The 24,698-nt window shown below is 28.8% G+C and overlaps 1 protein-coding gene across 2 annotated transcripts in view; it reads left to right on the plus strand.

Moving 5' to 3' along the window:
• The window catches only part of LOC107437146 (uncharacterized), a 69,441-nt gene that overhangs the window by 17,713 nt on the left and 27,030 nt on the right, over positions 1–24,698 (plus strand). Inside the window, exon 1 of one of the 2 annotated variants that reach the window (XM_016049057.3) lies at positions 23,948–24,091. The exons of the other annotated variant lie outside the window; for it this stretch is intronic. The gene's annotated coding sequence lies outside the window, so the exon portion shown is untranslated. Of the gene's footprint in view, positions 1–23,947; positions 24,092–24,698 lie in introns of those variants that run through there. 2 annotated transcript variants of the gene reach the window in all.

Genomic DNA, 24,698 nt, shown 5'->3' on the forward strand with positions numbered 1-24,698 from the left:
CAGCCGGGTTCGTTCGGAACTGCCGGGTGTCCTCTTCGTTACACCAAATGAAGCGCTTTGACCACAGTCCATTTCGACACATTGTTGATGGAAAGATAAAAGAAAGATTAGTGAAGAAGACGGTCTTGATGAAGTAGTTCTTGTGAGATATCTTAGTTAGCGAATGAAAGAGAAAGCTGTGATCGTATCGATGTCTAGTGATAACGCTGTACATTGTTGTTTAGAGATGATATATAATTTCTTGCTAATTATACTGATAAGTTCTTTATTTGGTTGCCTTTCATTAGAACAGTTTTTGAAAGCAATCCAGAAGAACTTTAAAGTCCAGCAAAGTTTAATCTTTAAATCATGAAAATACAACACTCTTAGTTTTTTTTCTTCATTTTAACCAACATAATGTTTTTTTCGAATTCAGTGTGAATGTCTTTTGTTTTTAGTTTAAAAACTGCCGGGGTTTGTTTTGAACTATCGGTTGTTTTCTTTGTTATAACAAGTGAAGCGCTTTGGTCAAAGTCCTATTCGACCGATTGTTTATAGAAAAATTGAAAGAAAAAAAAAATACAGGAAGAACGTTTATAGTTTTGATGACTCAATTCTTATGAGATATTTTGGTTAACAAATGAAAGGGGAAGCTGTGATGATATCGATGTTTAAGTAGCTAGTGATTAAGTATTGCGCTTCGTGATAGCATACTATTTCTTACTAATAATACTTTATTTCGTGTAATATAGTAAAACAGCTTTGAGAGTATCATACGAAACTTTAAAAGCCTGGCAAAATTAAATCTTTAACTATATATATACACCAAAGAGCCATTACATTATGACCACCCTCCATCTATAACAATGGGCTCGCCCAGGTTTTCATGGTTTCTCGCCCAGGAACAATGTTTTCATGGGGCACATTAGGACCCATTATCCTCATAGAACAATCCCTGACGTCTGTAAGCTACTTGAACATAGTTGCAGACCAGGTTCACCCATTCATGGCAACAGTTTTTCCTGCGGGGGATGGTGTTTACCAACAGGATAATGCACCATGTCATAAGGGTCGAATCGTCATGGATTGGTTCGAGGAACATTCCAGTGACTTTCAAGTCATGTCTTGGCCCCCAAATTCACCTGACCTTAATCCAATAGAGCATTTTTAGTTCTACTTGGAAAACCAAATTCGTGCTGCCACGCTACCCCCTCGCAATGCGAGGGAATTGCAGGACCAGTTGGTGAGTGCTTGGTACCAGATAACTCAGACTACGTATCAGCCCCTTGTGGAATCAATGCCACGGCGGGTGCTAGCAGTTTTGAGGGCTTAAGGTGGTCCAACATGTTATTAGCAGGGTGATCATAATGTAATGGCTCTTCGGTGTATATATGTGTGTGTGTGTGAAATCTGTGACTACATCGTTATATCGATATGTAGAATTATTTACTCTGAAAATTGCAACAAATGTTCCATAACTTCTTTTTTTCCTTTCTTTTTCATTTGGGCATTGATTATTTAAGAGATGATAATTTAGTAAAATCTACGTATCATTTGCATGCTTCGAAATAATAAAAAAAACTCAAGTCTATGCTCTGTAATATAAATAATTTAATTAGTAATAATTATATAAAGTGAGATGATGCCGTTTTTTTAATAATTACTGAACAGTAATCGAAAATAAATATGTAATACATTTATGTGAAGTCTTATTGTAAATGGTAATGTACATTTGTCCTGCAGACGGCCTGACTTACTGATTAGATTATTCACAAGAACATAAAATATGATTTTTTTAAAGCAAATAATGATGCAAATAATGCCACAAAGCTTTTACCACAATTAAAAAAGGAAAAAATAAAGGCATTAAAAAATGAAAAATAATTATTTAAAAAATAAATTTGAAGTACAAACAATTTCAATGTATTTACTGAATTCTCATATGTAAGTTCTTACAGATTACGGTTCTGGGCCTGTGCCCCGATAACCTTGTAGAAAACACTAACGATAGTAGGAAAACAACTATTAATTTGTGCTGCTACTAGTTTATAATTTAGACTTTATTACAATATCAATTATATTTTCCAGATGACTTATTAAGCAATGAATCTTGCGGTTCTCACAAAATGGCACGGAAACAATGTCTCTGAATTTTTATAACGTCATAACATGCGATTGGTTAAAGTTTGCCTTGCATATCTAGTTCCGCTTCATTTAGGTGCGCACTACAAGCATACTATAGTTAAATGAACCGAGAAAAATTAAATTATTATACGGTTGGAAGATTTTTAACGGTTCGACTCTAACTCGTTCGTTTTGTTGCGCTATGTTGATCTTACAGGGAAGAAAATGAAACAATTTGGGAATCGAAAGTACGTTTGGAACCATTACAATTAATGAAACCCGTTGCTGCCCATTTAATGAGGGGGAAAATCGAATGCAAATGAATGAACTACACAAAGAACTGCTTTTGATTATTTATTTTGGACTGAATCCGAATTGAAAAGAGGCTTCTTTTTCGGATCTGCTTTCTTTAGAAAAAATAATAGGGAGCTCACTTTTCTTTTTTTAATTTTTCAGTGAGTTCAAGCTTTGTAAAGCGGGGACGAACGTAGTTTTATTTTTATCCTTCAAATTACAGGGAAAAATTTGTTTTAAGATCGCGGTGTTTTGATTTCTTTGTTAGATTACTTTCGCATTCAAGAGTAATTACTTATTTCAATATTCGTGCCGTTAATTGTTAGATTCGTTATCCACTCTTACAATTCTGAAACTTTGTGGGAGGTGCGATAGAGATGGGTTTACAAAAGAGGAGTACATAAGGAATACCACTGACCTTCGATAAGTTCAACAGAATTACAATTTTATTGTCATTTTAAATTATGGGTATGGTTGAGTTAGTTTCAGTTTTTTTTCTCCAGATTTCGTTTTCTACGAAAAAGTGTAAATGAGTTCATATGATTGGTGTTATTTTGCAACGCTTGATGATGTTGCCATTTTGTTGTATCTTGAAAAAAATTACTTTAATGGTAAGAAAGTAAGTTACACACATTCTATAAGAGTAGGAGTTTCCATTGGGCGAAAGAAGAATTAAAAGGTGCGTTCTGCGCGTTGGTGTTTTAAGGGGGAGTGAAATATTTGGAATTTCTACTTAGGTGACTTTGAAATGGAATTAAATAGTATAAAATAGTGTTTTTTCATGCAACTGATGCACGAATCATTGAGAAAATAGGCAAATGGTCTCTGATGAAATAAATTATTGAAGTATTATGGGTCTGTAATAGATTACAGAAACCATTAGTTACTTCTCAATGATCTAAAAAAAGAAAGAAAAAAAACTGACTAAATTTGTTTCTGTCAAAAAGCCGATCAACAAGGTATTCAGTTTATCTAACTTTTTACTGTTACAAACTAGAGATTCTTAACTAGTGGTTCAGACGCTTTTATGTGGTCCACGAGTGTTATCAAGAATATATCAACAGTTCATTGCATTCGGATGCTACTTTGAGGTTTTCACCAAATATTGAATAACTTTCGAACAAATTGCAAGATTAAGGGAGTCCATAGCTGCTAACTTTTCTGCATTGAGCCTCAAATCTTCGACATTTTGAAAGTAATCTTTCTCACTTTTAGGAAAATTTGCCATAGGCTTGCTATAAAAATACTGTAGGATATTCTTATGAGATTTTGCCTATAGTAAAATTTTCCATATATAAAACCACATTGGAGTTTTTTATGGTAATTTTAATATGGTAAATTTTTTCCATAAAACAATGGCGTGCTGTAGGCTGTGATTTTATAGTCTGTAATGGTGTGCTATAGCCTGTGATTTTATAGCCTGTAATGGTATGCTATAGCCTGTGATTTTATAGCCTGTAATGGTGTGCTATAGACTGTGATTTTGTAGCCTGTAATGGTGTGTTATAGCCTGCATTTTTCCATAGGCTATGGTAACATTTCTTTACATTTCTATAGAATTGTATCATAGAATTATACATAGGCAAATTTATACATAGACAGTAATAAACCATATGAATTTCTATGAGTGCCATAGATTACCACAGGTATGTCCTTGAAAAATTTTTCTAAGGATACCTTAAATTAAAATTTTGTATCTTCTTAGAAAACATTTTCATGTGTGAGAATAGGCACTCATGCCTTGCTCTGATAATAACATCTTAAATTTTCGCTGTGCCTCTTCTTGAATAATTATGTAGGTCATTAATTAGTGAAAAATATAAGATGTATTGTATCTGATAGTACGAAAAAGGGATCATATTTTTCTTCTATATCGGTGCTAATTGTGTTTAAACACTATATCGCATTGTCGAGTAATTTCTTTTGAAATTTTTTTATGAATCTTCTGTATTTTTAAAAAATGGTGGTCATTTAGATGAAATTTAAAACCAAATAATAAATTTGGCCCTTTTAATGTGCCTTTTAAATGTCTAGAAGTATGGTTTGATGGTTTAATTAAATGTAACTATTCCTTATTGAGTATTGCAAAGAAATAATAGAACTTCACAAGGATTGATGCGTAATATTGCTGCATAATCTTTATGATAGAAAAGGAGTTTTATTGTCATCGAAAATTAAATGAGAATGATATTTTTTTAAAAAAACAGTTTGAAGATTAAGTTGCAATGGTAACACAGCAAAATCGTTAAGTTTAAATTTTATCCAATAAAATTTACGCAATTAAGAAGTCTGTAGTTAATTTAGTAATTTGTAGTTAATTAAATGTAACTATTCTTCATCGAATATTACAACGGAATTATAGAACTTTCACGCTAATGGTTTAACCCTATTGCTGCAAAGTCACTCTGGCAGAAAAGAAGTTTTGATAGTAACCGAAAATCAAATTAGAATGAATTTTTTTAAAAAAATTGACAGATAAAGTCACAAAAGTTACTCAGCAGAATTGTTAGGTTTAAATTTTATCCCATAAGATATACACAATTAAGAAATCCGTGGAACAAAATCTTAAAATAACGTTAGAACAATAATTATTCTTTAAAACAAACAATAAAAAATTTAGGGATGTTATAAATGTGTAATTTTTAATTTTGATGTAAAAATATATTTATCTTTAAAGGGAAAAATGATTGCGAAGCAACCTTGGAGATTGCTGAGCTTAGCGCGTCTTCCCACTCGCTACGCATACTATTAAATTTTTGTTGTTGTTGGATTTTGAAGCTTATTACATAGTTTAAAAACAATTTAAAAAAAAAAATCCATAGCTACTAGCTATTATCTTTATTCTCTCATTTCTGCCTCCGACAATACAAACGTTGGCTGTCTTGATAGGATTGCGGAGGAGAATTTTAATCCGTTACGCCACGAGACACGTGAACAAAGTTAGATAGCTAGAGGATGTTTCATGCCTTCTCTACGAGTTCACGTTTAACCATTTTGTCTACAGGGCATCAACTCTTGGAAAACAGTATGAAAAGGGTGAAAAGAAGAGGCATTTCGGAGTCTCATTATCTTCTTAATCTCTGTAGGACATGTTGGTTCCGCATAGGTTCTTCCAGAAATATGCACATTCTTTTTTGCCTCTCTTTCTCAAAACATAAATCAGTTCATACTGTCTGTCACCGTTCTCTGCGCTGAATTATCTTTTATAGTTTTAGTCACGTCAATAAATGCCACTCACGATATGCTTATAATATGAAATAATATATCGATAAATGTGATTTCATACGTGCTATATTTCTATTTTTGTGGTTTAAAATTTAACGATTTCGCCTTAATTTACTGAGCTACCTTAATTTTAAAAACGATTGCTGAAGTTTCAATATTTGAAAGGAAATTGATACAAATGTAATCTTTTTATAATTTTGCATAGAATATGTGTTGCTCTGTTAAGTCCTGACCTATTAAGTTTTAGATATTATGATGAAAAATTGATTTCTATTAAAATTTCACTTGGATTGGCATATTTTGTACACCAAGGCTCACTTTATGTTGTACATTTGTTTAGTGTTTACATCGAGACGCGGTATTGTAAATATTCTAGGGACCGCACTCCGAATTTAGCTATCATATGATTGATACGACTAATTGTTATCTCTCCTTAGTATTTTTAACTAAAATATAATATAACGGTTACAGATACTTGTATTTAAATATAGATATGAAATAAAAATATTGTTAAAAATTATTTCTAAATGTATACAAAATCGTCAGCAGTTTACTAAAGAAAAAAGAATTTTTTTTTTATCGAGTTACTTTCAGTTTCCATAAATTTGAGCTAAGCTATATTTTAATTTGTACTTTCTGACGCCAAACGTAAAACATTTGCAAATAGGTAATTTCCGCTAATCAGGAACTTAAGGTGAACTCAAAATTAGCCTGATTATTAAAACTAAAGCAATGGAGCTAAAAATTAAAAAATTAAAAAAAATATTTTAATATTAGGTTACAAATTTCTCTTTTTTGAGATGTTTAGTCAACTTAAAAAATTTGACCTCGAAATTAGTCTGATAATTAAAATAAGATGCTGGAGCTGAAATAATATGAAAACTGATGTTTCAATATTCGATGCGAAAATTTCTTGTACATGAGACATTCAGTAAATTTAGATTTGATAACTTATATTATTTACAAGCACGAAGGAAACATTTTCAGTAACTAAGCAATTTTTCACCAATGAGTAATTTAATGTAACCTTAATTAACATGATTACTGAAATAAGTTTAATAAAGCTAAAAAGATAAACTAAAAAAATAATTTTTTAACATTAAAGGCAAACAATCATTCGATACGTCTACAAGCACTAAGGAAAGAGCCGCAGTGGCTCAGGGGATAGAGTGTTCGTCTCCCAATGAGTTGAGCCAGGCTCAAACCCCAGTGGTGACTGATTGATATAAATTCTGTTTCCGGCTCGCACTGACCGCACTTTTGACTTAAAGTGTCCTCAGTGATCGAACGATCATACGGGTTGCCGTTGGGTTAAACGTGGGAGATTTTCCTCTCCATGTAAAGCAAAGGCTCGTTAGTTTCGTCAAAAAAGTTACATTACATTAAAGTTACATTATATTAAGGTTACATTAAAGAAGTCATTCAGGAAGACTGGTGTATCCCAATGCTTGACTCTGGAGTTCCCTTGTTTTCTGAGTTAGATTCCAAATTGCAAGTTTACGGAGTTGAACAATGATAGTCAAAAACTCAAAGTTAGGTCGGTTGTTCAGCGCTGGTTATAATAAAATAAAAAGAAAGTATCTAGGAAAACTTGCCAATAATCAGAGGTCTTAACTAATCGGAGATTGTTGTCAATAATTTTCCTTATTATTTAAAAGAACCAGTAATAAAAAAGTTGAGGCAAATTTTTTTTTCGTGAGACATTCAGTGAATTTGCAATTGCCACATCACCAAGGAAATGAATTTCTCACTAAATGCTCAGATAACTATCAAACATTCCGTAATGATTTTCATAACGACTGTCTTGGAACTCTTAATAGTCTCTTAACGAAGCAATTTGTAAATTATAGAAAAGAGAGTGGAAATATAATTGCGGTCTCTAAACCCATCGACATCTGTAATTAGCCAAAGATCTGCAGTCTTTAGTCAAGGGAAGCGTGATCTGTGAAGCATATAAAGAGATCTGTCTTCCTATCCCACGTGTTCCTTCCCTCCTCATCATCTGAGGGTGGCACGTGATTAGATTATCACAGATTATGAATATCGATGATGTGTAATTCTCATTGTTTTGGGTCGCATGAATGACGTGACAAAGAAAACGAAGGTGAAGTCTCTCATGATTTCTTAGCGGTGAGAATGTCGTGCCAATCGCTGTTCGCTAACCCCGGAAAATGTCGTTGGTGGATGTCGCCATTTTAAAAGTTTCATTTTACTGTAGGCAGTCGTTTGCCGTATTGTATATTTGCTTCTTTAAAGTGATGTTTTGATAAAGTTTGAAAATTGATTTATCCATCGCATTGTGTATCGATCGTAAAGATGTTTGAGGTGTGATATCAATTCGAAATATCTCATGGAATACATGTTCGGAGTATTTTAATAAAGTGGAACAAATCTCGAGTCGTAAATAGGCATTAAATAAAAAGAAAAAAATTACATTGTTAAGGAATAACTGAAGTGTAAAGAATCATTTCATCTTTTCAAATAAATATTATGAAAAAGATTCGTAATTGAGCTTAAAACAGGGTATATACTAAATGCCCTCATAATTTTGAGACTGACGTGCCTTTATTCATCATTTTAAAATTATTGAGGTGTGAATCAGATCTTGGAGCCCTAGGTTATGGCCTGTTTAACTCTAGTCCATAAGAAATTTAAAAAAAAAAAAGGAATGAAAAGAAACAGAGAGAAAAACAAACAAATAATAAAATAAAAAATACAGCGGTTTTTGCATCGACTTATGAGAAAAAGCTTTGACGGATTTTAAATTAATCTCAAAACTATTTTTTCATATATGTATGCTAAAATGCTTCTTCAATTTCAACCGATTTGAATGCAAATTTAGCAGTGCATTAAGTATTGCATTTAACAGTGCATGTACGATGCGAAATCAGACATAAAAGCTTATTTATTTTGAATAAAAATACCTTTTGTTCTATGGATTTGGATTTTTGACAACAATTTTTGACAACAAACAATTTGGGGGAGGGAGAGTAACCGCAATTTAAAAAAAATAGTCCTATTAGTTTAGGCAGGAGAGCAGTCGAAAGTTTGGGCTCTTTAATTTCACATTTCGCATATTTTGCAACACCGTGAAAACTTTTTTAAGCGAATCAAAAAGTTTTTAACTTATAAAAGTTATAAAGTTTTTATCTTCAAGTTTATAACTCATTTTATAATAAGAATAACAATTTTTAAAAATGACTTATTATTACATATTACTTAATTCCATACTAGTTAAAAAAAAATTTGAACTCTAAGGCATATAGATTTTTTTATATGATTTCAATACACTTTATTTTAAGTGACAAAATATAAATTTTGAACGAAATTCGTCTTAGAGTTTATGAGTTGTCTAATTTAAAAAAGTCGTATCTTTAAAAATTTGATATTATAAATAAATAAATAAATGAAAACGCTAAACAAATGATATGCTCATGCTTAGTTAAGTCTGATGCTTTTAAACTTCAAAACCTTATTCGCCTGAAGTTTTAAGATTTTTTAAATCGATTTTTGAAAGCTTAAGGAATCTTTCAGGAATTGAATATGAGATAGTTGCAAAATTCAAAATTATAATTATATTATTTGAATCAAACATAGTATGACAAGGTAAATAGTTGTTTAGCTGCAAGAAGATACAATACAGATCAAAAAGATATTTTTCTAGTCTGCTAACTTATTTGAGCAGCTGTCTTACTATACTATGTTTTGACTGCAATGCTTATTATTTTTTCATGATTTTTAGCAAAGTGAATATTGATTTTTTTTAGCTGAGAAAATTCTGCGTATTTATCCATATAATAGGCTAAAACAGCTAATACCTGTTTTTCCCTGTCATTGAACTAGCAAGTTACACGATATTAAAAAAATATATTAATAAAAGTGGATTTTGTTTACTAATGCAGATTAAAATCTTAATAAATCTCAACCCTAACTGAAAGATGTATTTTAGTTCATGTATACTTTTTTTTAAATAATTATTTTTAAAAACAATTCTATGATATTAGAATTTATTCCATGTACACTGTAAGAAATTTCGGTTAAAAGTACATGTTACGGAAAGAAAATCCGATATACCGTAATTTTTACAGTAAAGTCACCTCTAATCTCTATAATCTATTTCCAATTTTTGATACATCTGGTTTTCCTTTTTATTTAGTTTCTAATGCTTATTATTATAATAAATATTAGATATTATTATAGTAATTTATTTTAATTATTTGAGTCCTTACAAAAATAAGGACCGAAAATGACAAGAGTTTGAGTTATTTCCCTTTTGTTTCGTATAGCAGGAATGGCAGTGTAAAGTTTTTTTTTAAGGGTAGATTTTATTTTCTTATTAAGTACTAGGTAAAAATGGTTTTTTGTTAACTACCTTTTTTTACAATATTTTTGGCGGTTTAGTAAACGAATGTTTTTAATAATTATTTATTGATGGTTTGCAGTTTAGAGGTCGGTAATGTCGTAAGCGAAATTCTTTTAAAAAGTTTTAGAGAAAAAACTTAAGAATGGAAATACTATTGGAAATCGAATTTATGTGTGGAAAAAGGGAGCAATATACATAAAAAAAATTTCAAGTCATTTTCAAACTGAGCAAAACAAATAAAGTAAGTATATGTCAGTAAGTAAATCAGGGAATAAAATTTAAACTCGCTAACTCGCCATGGAAATCAAATATTTAAGGCTGAAAAGTAGATTTCATATTTTAAAATGTTGAATTTTAAATTAAAGAAGATAAGCTTAGATTATCGTGCCTGAACAAGATGCACTATGAAGTGTTTTCCGAAAAAAAAATCTACAGTATTTTATTCTATTTAGAACAAAAAAGCTGAGTCACCTGCTTTTCACCTATGAAATCATTGTTTTTGTAACCAGTAAAACTTTATTTTGATTAAATATTATTTCCTTTCATGTGCTTAAATTTTTTAGCTTCTGTTCATTTACGGTTCCGGTTTTTTTTTTTTTTTAAAAATACGAATTACATTTGTTAACATTTTAAAAATTATTCTTATTTTTCATGGATATAAAATAGTGTCGAATAGAAATTTTTGTACGGCTTGTGTTTTAAGAACTGAAATTTCATGACCAGAAATAAATCATGAAAATAGCTATTTCTCAATTAAAAAAACCGCACATGTTAACACAGTAAAATTAGTTCTAGTTATTCTTTGTTACTGTAGTTAGAATTTTTTGAAGTTTGTGAAAATAATATTTTAAAATTACTTTGTGTTTTGTGTTCTCACAGTTAGTCGAGATTATAGTTCTTTATAAACAAATCAGAAAAATTTTAAATATACAAATAAGTAAATTTATAAACATTTTAATATATAAAAAGTAAATAAATAAATAAGTAAATATATGATTAAGAACATGTATTGTTTTCAATTTGAAATAAAATAGAAAGGGTGAACGTAATAAAACTAGTTTATTATTCTAGTTTATGATAAGAATATTTTAAAATAACACTGGCGTTTTGTGTCCTCATAGTTAGTCGTTACAATAGTTCTTTATTTACAAAACAGGGAAATCAAAAATCTATAAATAAGTAAATCTAGAAGTAAATAGATATATTAATAAGTTGACATTTAAATAAGTAATTATCTAAGAAAATATTTTTAAAAATATTTTANTCAATTTAAAAGAAAATAGAAAGGGTGAACGTAATAAATCTAGTTCATTATTCTTCAAATTTATGACAAGAATATTTTAAAATTACACTGCCGTTTTGTGTACTCATAATTAGTCGTTACAATAGTTCTTTATTTACAAAACAGGAAAATCAAAAATCTATAAAAACTATTTTTAAAAATATTTTCAATAAGGAGAAAATCAATAAGGCTAACTTAATAAATGTAGTTCATTATTCTTCAAGTTTATGAAAAGAATATTTTAAAATTATTACATTGACGTTTTGTGTGTTCATAGTTAATCGAAGCAATAGTTCTTTATAAACAAGCAGAGTAATTAAAAATTTATAAATAAATATACAGACAAGTTAATACATAAATAATTAGATATATAAATAAGAAAATATGTCTTTTTTTCAATTTAAAAGAAAATAGAAAGGGTGAACGTAATAAATCTAGTTCATTATTCTTCAAATTTATGACAAGAATATTTTAAAATTACACTGCCGTTTTGTGTACTCATAATTAGTCGTTACAATAGTTCTTTATTTACAAAACAGGAAAATCAAAAATCTATAAAAACTATTTTTAAAAATATTTTCAATAAGGAGAAAATCAATAAGGCTAACTTAATAAATGTAGTTCATTATTCTTCAAGTTTATGAAAAGAATATTTTAAAATTATTACATTGACGTTTTGTGTGTTCATAGTTAATCGAAGCAATAGTTCTTTATAAACAAGCAGAGTAATTAAAAATTTATAAATAAATATACAGACAAGTTAATACATAAATAATTAGATATATAAATAAGAAAATATGTCTTTTTTTCAATTTAAAAGAAAATAGAAAGGGTGAACGTAATAAATCTAGTTCATTATTCTTCAAATTTATGACAAGAATATTTTAAAATTACACTGCCGTTTTGTGTACTCATAATTAGTCGTTACAATAGTTCTTTATTTACAAAACAGGAAAATCAAAAATCTATAAAAACTATTTTTAAAAATATTTTCAATAAGGAGAAAATCAATAAGGCTAACTTAATAAATGTAGTTCATTATTCTTCAAGTTTATGAAAAGAATATTTTAAAATTATTACATTGACGTTTTGTGTGTTCATAGTTAATCGAAGCAATAGTTCTTTATAAACAAGCAGAGTAATTAAAAATTTATAAATAAATATACAGACAAGTTAATACATAAATAATTAGATATATAAATAAGAAAATATGTCTTTTTTTCAATTTAAAAGAAAATAGAAAGGGTGAACGTAATAAATCTAGTTCATTATTCTTCAAATTTATGACAAGAATATTTTAAAATTACACTGCCGTTTTGTGTACTCATAATTAGTCGTTACAATAGTTCTTTATTTACAAAACAGGAAAATCAAAAATCTATAAAAACTATTTTTAAAAATATTTTCAATAAGGAGAAAATCAATAAGGCTAACTTAATAAATGTAGTTCATTATTCTTCAAGTTTATGAAAAGAATATTTTAAAATTATTACATTGACGTTTTGTGTGTTCATAGTTAATCGAAGCAATAGTTCTTTATAAACAAGCAGAGTAATTAAAAATTTATAAATAAATATACAGACAAGTTAATACATAAATAATTAGATATATAAATAAGAAAATATGTCTTTTTTTCAATTTAAAAGAAAATAGAAAGGGTGAACGTAATAAATCTAGTTCATTATTCTTCAAATTTATGACAAGAATATTTTAAAATTACACTGCCGTTTTGTGTACTCATAATTAGTCGTTACAATAGTTCTTTATTTACAAAACAGGAAAATCAAAAATCTATAAAAACTATTTTTAAAAATATTTTCAATAAGGAGAAAATCAATAAGGCTAACTTAATAAATGTAGTTCATTATTCTTCAAGTTTATGAAAAGAATATTTTAAAATTATTACATTGACGTTTTGTGTGTTCATAGTTAATCGAAGCAATAGTTCTTTATAAACAAGCAGAGTAATTAAAAATTTATAAATAAATATACAGACAAGTTAATACATAAATAATTAGATATATAAATAAGAAAATATGTCTTTTTTTCAATTTAAAAGAAAATAGAAAGGGTGAACGTAATAAATCTAGTTCATTATTCTTCAAATTTATGACAAGAATATTTTAAAATTACACTGCCGTTTTGTGTACTCATAATTAGTCGTTACAATAGTTCTTTATTTACAAAACAGGAAAATCAAAAATCTATAAAAACTATTTTTAAAAATATTTTCAATAAGGAGAAAATCAATAAGGCTAACTTAATAAATGTAGTTCATTATTCTTCAAGTTTATGAAAAGAATATTTTAAAATTATTACATTGACGTTTTGTGTGTTCATAGTTAATCGAAGCAATAGTTCTTTATAAACAAGCAGAGTAATTAAAAATTTATAAATAAATATACAGACAAGTTAATACATAAATAATTAGATATATAAATAAGAAAATATGTCTTTTTTTCAATTTAAAAGAAAATAGAAAGGGTGAACGTAATAAATCTAGTTCATTATTCTTCAAATTTATGACAAGAATATTTTAAAATTACACTGCCGTTTTGTGTACTCATAATTAGTCGTTACAATAGTTCTTTATTTACAAAACAGGAAAATCAAAAATCTATAAAAACTATTTTTAAAAATATTTTCAATAAGGAGAAAATCAATAAGGCTAACTTAATAAATGTAGTTCATTATTCTTCAAGTTTATGAAAAGAATATTTTAAAATTATTACATTGACGTTTTGTGTGTTCATAGTTAATCGAAGCAATAGTTCTTTATAAACAAGCAGAGTAATTAAAAATTTATAAATAAATATACAGACAAGTTAATACATAAATAATTAGATATATAAATAAGAAAATATGTCTTTTTTTCAATTTAAAAGAAAATAGAAAGGGTGAACGTAATAAATCTAGTTCATTATTCTTCAAATTTATGACAAGAATATTTTAAAATTACACTGCCGTTTTGTGTACTCATAATTAGTCGTTACAATAGTTCTTTATTTACAAAACAGGAAAATCAAAAATCTATAAAAACTATTTTTAAAAATATTTTCAATAAGGAGAAAATCAATAAGGCTAACTTAATAAATGTAGTTCATTATTCTTCAAGTTTATGAAAAGAATATTTTAAAATTATTACATTGACGTTTTGTGTGTTCATAGTTAATCGAAGCAATAGTTCTTTATAAATAAACAGAGATATTAAAAATTTATAAATGAATATATAGGCAAGTTAATATATAAATAAGTAGATATATAAATAAAAAAATATGTTTTTTTTTTAAATTTAATTTAAAAGAAAATTGTAAGGGTTAAGGCAATAAATCTAGTTCATTATTCTTCAAGATTGTGAAAATAATATTTTAAAATTATATCTGTGTACTCGTAGTTTGTCGAGACAATAGTTCTTTATTAACAAAACAGAAAAATCAAAAATCTATAAATAAGTAAATATATGAATATATTAATATATAAATAAGAATATATATATTTTTTCAATTGAAAAGAAAATCAAAAGGGTTAACATAATAAAACTAGTTCATTATTTTTCAAGTTTATGATCAGACTATTTTAAAATCACTTTGATGTGTTTTTGCGCAGTTAGTCAAGACAATAGTTCTTTATTTCCATTATTCACTCAGACATTATTATTATGTCTTTCATGGCCAAACAATTACAAACTCCCGACATAACCCAGATTTTATGAGAAACATAATGTAAGTAGTTCCGTTTGACTTAATTAAAATAGCTCCACTTTCAATGCGGTATATGGGCTTTCTGCGCTATACGGGTATACTGACCCATTTCAGATGGAGTTTTATGTTTTTGCTTTCTACAAATATTTATTTTTATTCGTGTATTATTGTTCACTTGATTGCCATTGTAACTATTATTTCCAGTGAATTAACATTTTAATATGTAATAATGCTTCACTAGCGTTTTATGAAAGCAGTTAAAAGTCTGCAATCACAATTAAATGTTATGTCTTCCGAGAAAGAAGAGAGAGAGTTTATAACTTTATATTTTGTACACATTGTATTTCTAATTTGCTTTGTGCTTTGGTAAAATTACTCAATAATATCACGAGTGCGGGTAGTGAATGAGATTAAAATAAAAACCTCAACGTTCCAGAAATTTTGCTCAAGCAGTGTGTGTGTTAATGTAACTAAATTAAATTTAATTATTTGCAATGGACAATTTTGCTTCTTTTGTGTATTTAAATCCACCGTTTCGTTATTTGAATTTTCTGAAAAAAATTACTGACAAATTAGCGATAAAAGCAAGCATAACACAAGAATAACCTTTAATATAATCACTACATATTTGTTTTGATTTTAAATAAATAATTACTGATAAATTAGCGATATTAACAAACATATCGCTAGGCTAATAATTATAACTTTTCAATATTTAAATTTCAAATAAAGAAAAGGAATAAATAGTTGGAAATTCCCCCCTCCCCTCAACAATTTAACAATAAATAATAAAAATAGGAAAAAAAAACTTGTCTTATCTTAAAAATCAAAACAAAATCAAAATTAAATTTCCTTGTTAGATGACCATATTAGTATTTGGTAGTATCCTTTGTTGTTTGAATTAAGACTCTGATTCAACCAGTGAATGATTTAATAGATTTTCATTTTATAGTTCTAATTTTATGTTTAGACCGAAAATTATTTTAAGGAAAAATCCCTTTACCATTACTTACTTTTACTTTGGTGAACGGGATTACTTTTATCAAATCTTATTCAGTACATTGCCGAAGCTTCTGAAAATTTTGTCTACATCTTTTGTAGAATTTCCTTATGTTGTATGAAATTCTGATACAAACATTCTGGTTTTATTATAAAATAGTACATATCCATTACATTAATCTTTTAAAAATAAATTTATGACTTCTAAAATCATTATTTCCTAATAAATATAACTATTAAATTGAAATTGGATGGAAAAAATCGAACTATTATATTTGCGTTCTAGCTTTAATTAGTGCTGTAGATATTAAAAGTTGTGGAAAAGAATTATTCCAAGTTCATGAGAATTTGATATTTTTAGAAACATTTTATTAAATAGACTAGTTTGCAACCGGGAAATATGGGCCAATGATATATAATTAGTTTGGAAACCGAACTTAATTTTTTAGAAAAACAAAACAAAACTATCTTAATTATAAATGCTTGGCTTATTGTCGTGTATTTTAAAAATATTGATCTGAAAATCAAGTTTTATACATATTTCAGTGTTTTTTTTCTCTCTCTCTATGTTTAGCGTTTCGATGACTCAATAAATCAAAGACTTTTTTCATCCAAAAACTCGGGGAAGAAATAGTCGTTGGAGAAAATAGATGTGAAACATGTTGTTTACATTATTGTAATAATTTCTTCGTCTCCTTATGTTATTATTTATCTTTTTTTTTACATGTAGAATCTCGTCTTTGTGAGTCAAGGAGTGCAAAATATTTGTGGAATGTTATGAAAAGGAGTATTGTGTATAAAAGTTGATACATTAGCTACTGAAAATAATTGTTGATTTGAACAGTAATAATAGAAAACATAGAATAAGTAAATAAATGCATATCCTATCATTTCGAATCTTCATTTTTTTTATTTATCAATTTTATAAAAAGAGTAGATTTACTTATTTAGTGTAAAATAAAGGAATATGCAGGAATTAAAAAAAATGAAATTCCGGAGGATCTAAAATGAGTGCTTTTATATTGCAATTTTCAAATTTCGCTCACATTTTTTTATCTTAAAATAAAAATAGGATTTAAACATAATTAATGTTTAAAGTCATGCACTTGAGCTATAATATTACATAAACAAAACTATGTTAAGCATTTATTTCATTGAAAATTTAAAAAAATTGTTAAATTACTTAGAATTTTTTTTTTAAAGAGGTTGCAAAAAAATGAGCGAGAGGTTAAATGATTTAGCATCGAGTTATTAAATATGTTTTTCGTTTTCTATGTTTGTTAAGCTATGCCTACATATTGAAACATCATTTTTCCGCGAATTGAAAGACTGATGGCAATTAGTTTGCTTCAATAATGATATGGTATGGGGTTCAAGTTCTGTGATCTGTGGTAGAAACTTCAAAGCAGGATAACACACTTATCTATAGATGCTATCTTTATATAGAACGTTTAAAAATTCAATCGACAAATTCAGGAGGGTGTTAAACGGCATAAAGGGAACGAAAACTTATCACAGAACAAAGGGCAGCAAACAAAGTTTAGACGATGAAAATTGCAAAATACCTATGCACGTCTCGATATCACGCTGAAAAAAATTTACTAACTTGCTAGCAACAAAAAGATTTATTTGATTTATTATTACAGCATTTGTTTGAATTACATCCATTGACGGTCATTGCACGGTCTACAACGATGCAAAAACGATTCCCAGTTTCACTGAAAGGTACTAGATGTGCTTTTGGCGTCTGCTGAAGCGACGACAATCCGTGCTGTGACATTCAGAACCTGGATGCGTTTTCCGCGATTTTCACTTTCTCAATTTGGTTTGCGACTCCATGTTCTATACAGTAAATTTTCTCTCTCTCAATTTGAATTGCGACTCCATGTTCTATATAGTAAATTTTCACTTTCTCAATTTGGTTTGCGACTCCATGTTCTATATAGTAAATTTTCACTTTCTCAATTTGGTTTGCGACTCCATGTTCTATATAGTAAATTTTCACTTTCTCAATTTGGTTTGCGACTCCATGTTCTATATAGTAAATTTTCACTTTCTCAATTTGGTTTGCGACTCCATGTTCTATATAGTAAATTTTCACTTTCTCAATTTGGTTTGCGACTCCATGTTCTATATAGTAAATTTTCACTTTCTCAATTTGGTTTGCGACTCCATGTTCTATATAGTAAATTTTCACTTTCTCAATTTGGTTTGCGACTCCATGTTCTATATAGTAAATTTTCACTTTCTCAATTTGGTTTGCGACTCCATGTTCTATATAGTAAATTTTCACTTTCTCAATTTGGTTTGCGACTCCATGTTCTATATAGTAAATTTTCACTTTCTCAATTTGGTTTGCGACTCCATGTTCTATATAGTAAATTTTCACTTTCTCAATTTGGTTTGCGACTCCATGTTCTATATAGTAAATTTTCACTTTCTCAATTTGGTTTGCGACTCCATGTTCTATATAGTAAATTTTCACTTTCTCAATTTGGTTTGCGACTCCATGTTCTATATAGTAAATTTTCACTTTCTCAATTTGGTTTGCGACTCCATGTTCTATATAGTAAATTTTCACTTTCTCAATTTGGTTTGCGACTCCATGTTTTATTCATCTCTTGATGTCTTTTTTGTGAAGTAAATTTTCATCTCTTGATGTCTTTTACCATACAATTGTTGGGTCGAATTTCAGAACACCCTGTAATCATTTATTTGATAAGAAAGAAGTAGGGTTTGCGGTTTATCCAAATTCTAGGTATAGATCGCCGAAAATCCAGTCATGTGTTTAATGAATGGGACGGTATGATATATGATTCCAGAGCTTAAATGATTTAGCTTTGTTACATCTCAAAAATTTTGTTACTTAGGAAATAGTTGTTATCATTACTATCAGTATCGATTCAACCACAATTTTAAACCCAAGATTTTTCTGATTGGCAAGTCACTGATATTGATTTCTTACGTGATCGTCGACTTTAGTTACTCCGATCCGAGCTGAGGAATTTAGATATTTACGCACTACTACTTTCTTATTTTCGCTGCCACTTTGATTTAGATATTCATAACTTATTCATCTTTCATACTTTATTTAAGTCAGAGGATTAATTTAAAGATGGATCACGACTGGTTTAATCTTCTAAAAGATTCTAAACATATCTTCGATATTTGCAATCTTGTTATAATATCTTCTTTCTTATATTATATTGATACAAATTATGTTAATAATTCACTTACGTCGCTGCTTGAAATATTTTGGCTACTGATTTCTCTTGCTTCTTTTTTTCGTGAGCGTATGTTATGAAAGTCTTAAAAGAGGAGACAAGGAAAAGTTACTGTCCCAGAAAGAGCAAAAGGCACTAAAGTGATTGTTAAAATTGTAAAGTTATTTGTTTAGAAAAAGTTCTGATTAGATGTACAGTGCTCCAAAAAGAGAAACGGACTTCTCTGAATAACTTTTTATCTAAGGTTCGGATTTTCACGTTCCAGGACTCAATCTTAATGGCTCGAGGGGTTGAACTCAAATAAGTTAATTAATAAGTGCAGACGATATTTTAAGTTAAGAAATCAGACACAAAAACGTACTTTCTCTGAATAAACACACCTTTTTTTCAGACAAATTCGAATTTCTGACGTCCAAAATAGAGGGGGTAGCTGCAATCTGGGATAAATTGTCCCAATAGTTTGGTCAGAAGGGTAATCCCAAGTTTGGACTCCTAATGCTAATTTTACAATTTGCGTATTTCCCTATATCTCGAGAAATTTTTAAGTAAATTGGAAAATTTTTGCACACAATTATAAAGCTCGTTTATCCAAAGGTGATTTCATGCAAAAAATAACTTTTAGCAAATATTTATTATTTTTTATCATTTTATTTAAGAATGGTCGAAAAAATTTTGAATTGTAAAGTATAAAATTTTTTACATCATTTAAAAGTATGTAATTTTACATGGCAAAATACAAAATTTAAACGAAATAGTTGAACAGTTTCTGAGAAATGGAATTTCAAAAAAGTCAGATACTTAAGATTTGATTTCTCAGGAACCATTTGACCAATTTTGTTCGAAGTTCTTGAGATATCATGAAATATGAAAAAAATAAAATTAATTTTGAGGTGTCCAAACTTTGAAGAGCTCTCCTGACCAAACTATTGGGTTTCCAAAATTGCGGCTACTCCCATTATCTTGGTCAGACGAATCCGTCGAAAAAAAAGTGTGTTTATTCAGAGAAAGTACGTTTTTGTGTCTGATTTCGTAGCTTAAAATATCGTCTGCACTTATTAATTAGCATATTTGAGGTCACCTCCTCGAACCATTAAGATTGAATCCCAGAACGTAAAAATCCGATCATTAGATCAAAAGTTATTCTGGGTGGTCCCCTTTCTATGCGCATTGTACATATCTAAAATTTAATATTATTTTGTCAGGTAATTAAATATCATCAGACTGCTTTTAATGAGAAAATGCATTTTGCAAACAGTTCCGTATTTTGTAAAGTTGATGTTTCTGAATTCATCGGATTGTTTGCTTAGAACCTTCTACCACTAAGCTCTTTACTGTGTAAGTAGCATTTAATTGAATGTAAACATGTGCTTTATTGCATAGTAGCTTATTGCTGCGAAAAAGTTATTAAGTCTAAATTCATAGAACTGTTACTTAAAACCTTCTACTCTTCATACTGAAAGTTTAATTGAATGTAAGCATATGCAAAATTGGAATATATACGTAGCTTATTGCTACGAAAAAGTTATTGTCATGTATTTAATTGCATTTTATAGGCGCTCGGCAGGAAGTGAGTAAACAAAGCTCGAATCCTCGATGTTAGTTACCAAATTTCTCGTCTGATTGAATCTATCTATGTGGATCATGGGTTAGAATCCCCTTGCCGTCGGGCGAACCAAGGGGAAGTTTTCAGTTTTTTTCTCTACATGTAACACAAATGCGGGATAGTTCCATCACAATGTTCTCCAACAAGGCTGGTTTGTCTCAATGCTTGATTTAGGAGTTTCCTTGTCCTTTGGGTTATGTTCAAAACTACAAGGCTACGGAGTTGAACATAGATAGTCATAAACTTAGAATCAAGTCGGCTATTCAACGCCGGTTATAAAATTAAATTAAATTAAATTAAATTAAATTAAATTAAATTAAACATGCAGAAATCTCTCATTGTCTCACATTTCTTAGATATGTTTATGCTCAAGCTGGCCGGATACAGCAAAACGTGTTTTTACATGACACTGGATTTTGCTACACTCGCCAGTCAAAATTAGTCAAAACTAACACAAGTATTTAAAAAATTGTAAAAAGAAATATTATTTGCCTGAAAATTATAAAAGAGAACATAAATAAGCAATAAAGAAATCTTTTTGTATTTAAACTATAAAAGTTTACATATTTGCAGCTTATTAACATCAAATATATTAATTTTCTAAGAGTGATAAAACAGCAAAACTAATTGATTTTTTCCGTTTTTCTTACTGAGCATCGAGTTTCAGTTAATCGTATGTCGGAAAATTGGGTGTTTACTATAAACATGTGTCACAATCGTTTTTAAATTAATAAAAAATAGCGTCGTTCCAAAATCATTACAGAATAAATAATTAAGATAATAAAATTAATTTTATTTAAACAATAAAAAATTACATAACTACAACGGATAAATAAAAGATTCCTATGACTGTATTAATTTTATAAGAAGAAGAATTAACTAATGAATGAGATGAATAAAATTCTAAGACGAATGATTAATTTTCTAAGGCGCCGAGCAACATCTTCAAATATGTTAACTTCCAAATTGTAAGAATGCTCCAAAAATAAGCTGTCAGTAAATAGAATTTCGAATAATCAGGTGTCTCATGTAGACCTTATGTCTGTCAAAAACGCTTCTAAAATAATCAAGACATACTGTCGTCTCAAAAATATTAAAGAAATATTGTAAAATAAATCTTTCGTACTTAAACAATAAAAATTTGCATATCTGTGTATGATTCCCACATATAACATTAATTTTCTAAAAATGAATGAAAGAAGTCGTCAAAATTGATTTTTATTCTTTCTTTTTTACTTCAAAACGCCTAGTGAATATTGGATAGATCCATTGTGAAAGAATAGGGTGTAACTCATTTTTATTTCCTTGAAAAATTCGATTTGGATTGCTTAAAAATCTTTTTAGCTTCCTGTCTTAGTATAAGGTTATTCTCCTCTCACACCCACAAAGTTCGCCCATCCATTTGTTCCATCCTATACCTAATTTTGATTCCAATTTCTAGTTTATTATGCCAGTTAATGTTGTTTAATATTGCAGTCACGACATTGCATCTAGCGTATGCTTAATTTGGTCTGACTGTTAGAAATGATTTAGAATCAAAAAGTATGAAATAGTTTGTATTTAGTAAGAGTAGAACACCTCGTTTAACCCTTCCAAAGACTGTGGTAAGTATACTTACCAATTTTTATCCTTCCGAAGGCCGTGGCAAGTATACTTACCACCAATTTTTACCCCTCCAAAGGCCGTGGTATGTATACTTACAACCAATTTTTACCCTTCCAAAGGCTGTGGTAAGTATACTTACCACCAATTTTTACCCTTCCAAAGGCCGTGGTAAGTATACTTACCACCAATTTTTAAAGTCCAGAGGTTTCCATTTGTTAATAACTCCAGCTTTCTTGAAGTGCGTTTGAATAAAATTGGTAACCATTTGTTAGTTTAAGAAAATGTATAAAAGTTATAAAATACATAATTCCTTTTGAAGTTTGTAGCATTTCTAAAATATATTTTATAAGAAACGAAAAATAAAAGTCAATAAGCTCCTAATAGGTCATGGTAAATATACTTTAAAATTTAGATTAATTTCTTACAAGCTGAATAAGTTTTTTTTTCTTATATCAATTTCAATTCCAAAAATACTTTAATTTACCTTTACCAGAAATAAATGGACCATTAAAGGGTTAAACTATTTTCTCCGTTCAACAATGTTAGATACTCCACGTCTAGTTGTTCAAAGTAACAAGTTATTGTTATAATTAAAAGTTACCAGTTGGTTACTGCTTTTTGGAAAAGCAATCGTGAACTACCTATAACTGCAAGGAGAAAAAAATTATAGAAATTTTTTTCTGTTCAGTTGCTAACGGGTAACGGAAATTCTGGTTTTCAAAACTGTAGTTCATATTACCCACACATTCAATAAAAAATACAAAACTAAAAAAGAAATTTAAGCTAATGACAGGTTTTTATGCCACGCTCTAAGGTATCATGAAAAAATTTCCACATTTTACCAAATTTAAAAGTTTCCTCACATATATGCAAGCTATGTTTTATAGCTAATTTAACTAAAATCATTATAAAAGTGCTTCGGTGAAAACTAGCGAACTTTTTTGGTGTCCCATGGAAGCCAGAAATACCTTAAATTGTATTATATTCTAATACTTTTGATCATACTTTTTTTCTCAGTGTGGTAAGTACAGCTTAAAAGTCGAAAATCATTTCAGAGGGGGGAATCTATATGGATCTGATTTATTTAATAATAATAATACATTTTTTGAAACTTTTGAACCGGTGTTTACTTTTATATTGTCTTTATGAACTTATAACACCAGTTCGTAAACAGTTATTAGAAAAAAATGAATTTCGAACGCTCAAAGAAAGGCAGCTATTGTCATATTAAACAATTACAATCTTGCCTTCGCCTTGACCTGGTGGACGAAACACGTAGATTATCCAGAAATAATAACAACTTTCATCTTTAGAGGTTGAAAAAAAAATATTGCTCGCAATAGAAGTGTTCTTTGGCGATTACTGCGGCATGGCATGAAAAAGAACGAGGTAAATAATAACATTAAAAAAAGAAGACACTGCCTCAAGATCGTGACAGCAGCCTGTGTCGAATATATTTGTAGTTCGTGTTGGTATTCAGCCTTGGAACCCTTGTTGGATGTATAGACAGGTGCTGTTCTAATTTGCGTGTAAAGCGAGTCAAAAGCTGCTCACAATTCTTCGCCAGTTGTCGCCAGAGGACGACGTTCTACCGGTTGCCATTAATATGAAGTAATGATGAAAATAAATGAAATGAAAGCCGCTTTATTTATATTTTTTATGTTCGTCTTTTCGCCGCTGTCTGTTAGTTTCGTAAGTATTTTTTTTCCTTCCTGTTTCATTGTTTATTTAATGTTGCCGGTCGCTAACTGGACTGAACCTTGAAATATTACGGTGTTTTAAACTCGGAAATTGTTTAACATGTTTACATGTTTGTAGAATTCGGATCAATGTTCACTGATATAAATGTTTTTTTTAATTTATTTATTTATTTATGTTTTAATAATAAAGTCGTTTTCCTTAAAAAAAAAAAAAAAAAAAAAAAAAAAAAAAAAAAAAAAAAAAAAAANGGTAATTTTTTTTTATTAATTTATTTAAAGTTAACTTTAAGTTTTCCTTAATTTCTGTAAATATAAGAAGACGCTCTTTTTTTTTTTTTTTTTATTAAACTACCAACGAATACTGTGGGCATGAATAACTCAGAATAAATATTTGCATTTGAAATATTTGAACATGAACACTTAATTTGGTTATTAATTTCGCTTTATTTACAAGATTTTACTGGATTGATTGTGAAAAATTCTGATCTCATTTATAATAGTTTTTGAACTGAAAGGAGGTGGAGTTAATGAGTTCCAGTTGAGTTTTTAAACTGGTTTGTCACCATAACCTCTCTCTCTCTTTTTTTAAATACTAATAT

This window comes from Parasteatoda tepidariorum, chromosome 1 (genome assembly GCF_043381705.1).
Source record: "Parasteatoda tepidariorum isolate YZ-2023 chromosome 1, CAS_Ptep_4.0, whole genome shotgun sequence".
NCBI lineage: Eukaryota > Metazoa > Arthropoda > Arachnida > Araneae > Theridiidae > Parasteatoda > Parasteatoda tepidariorum.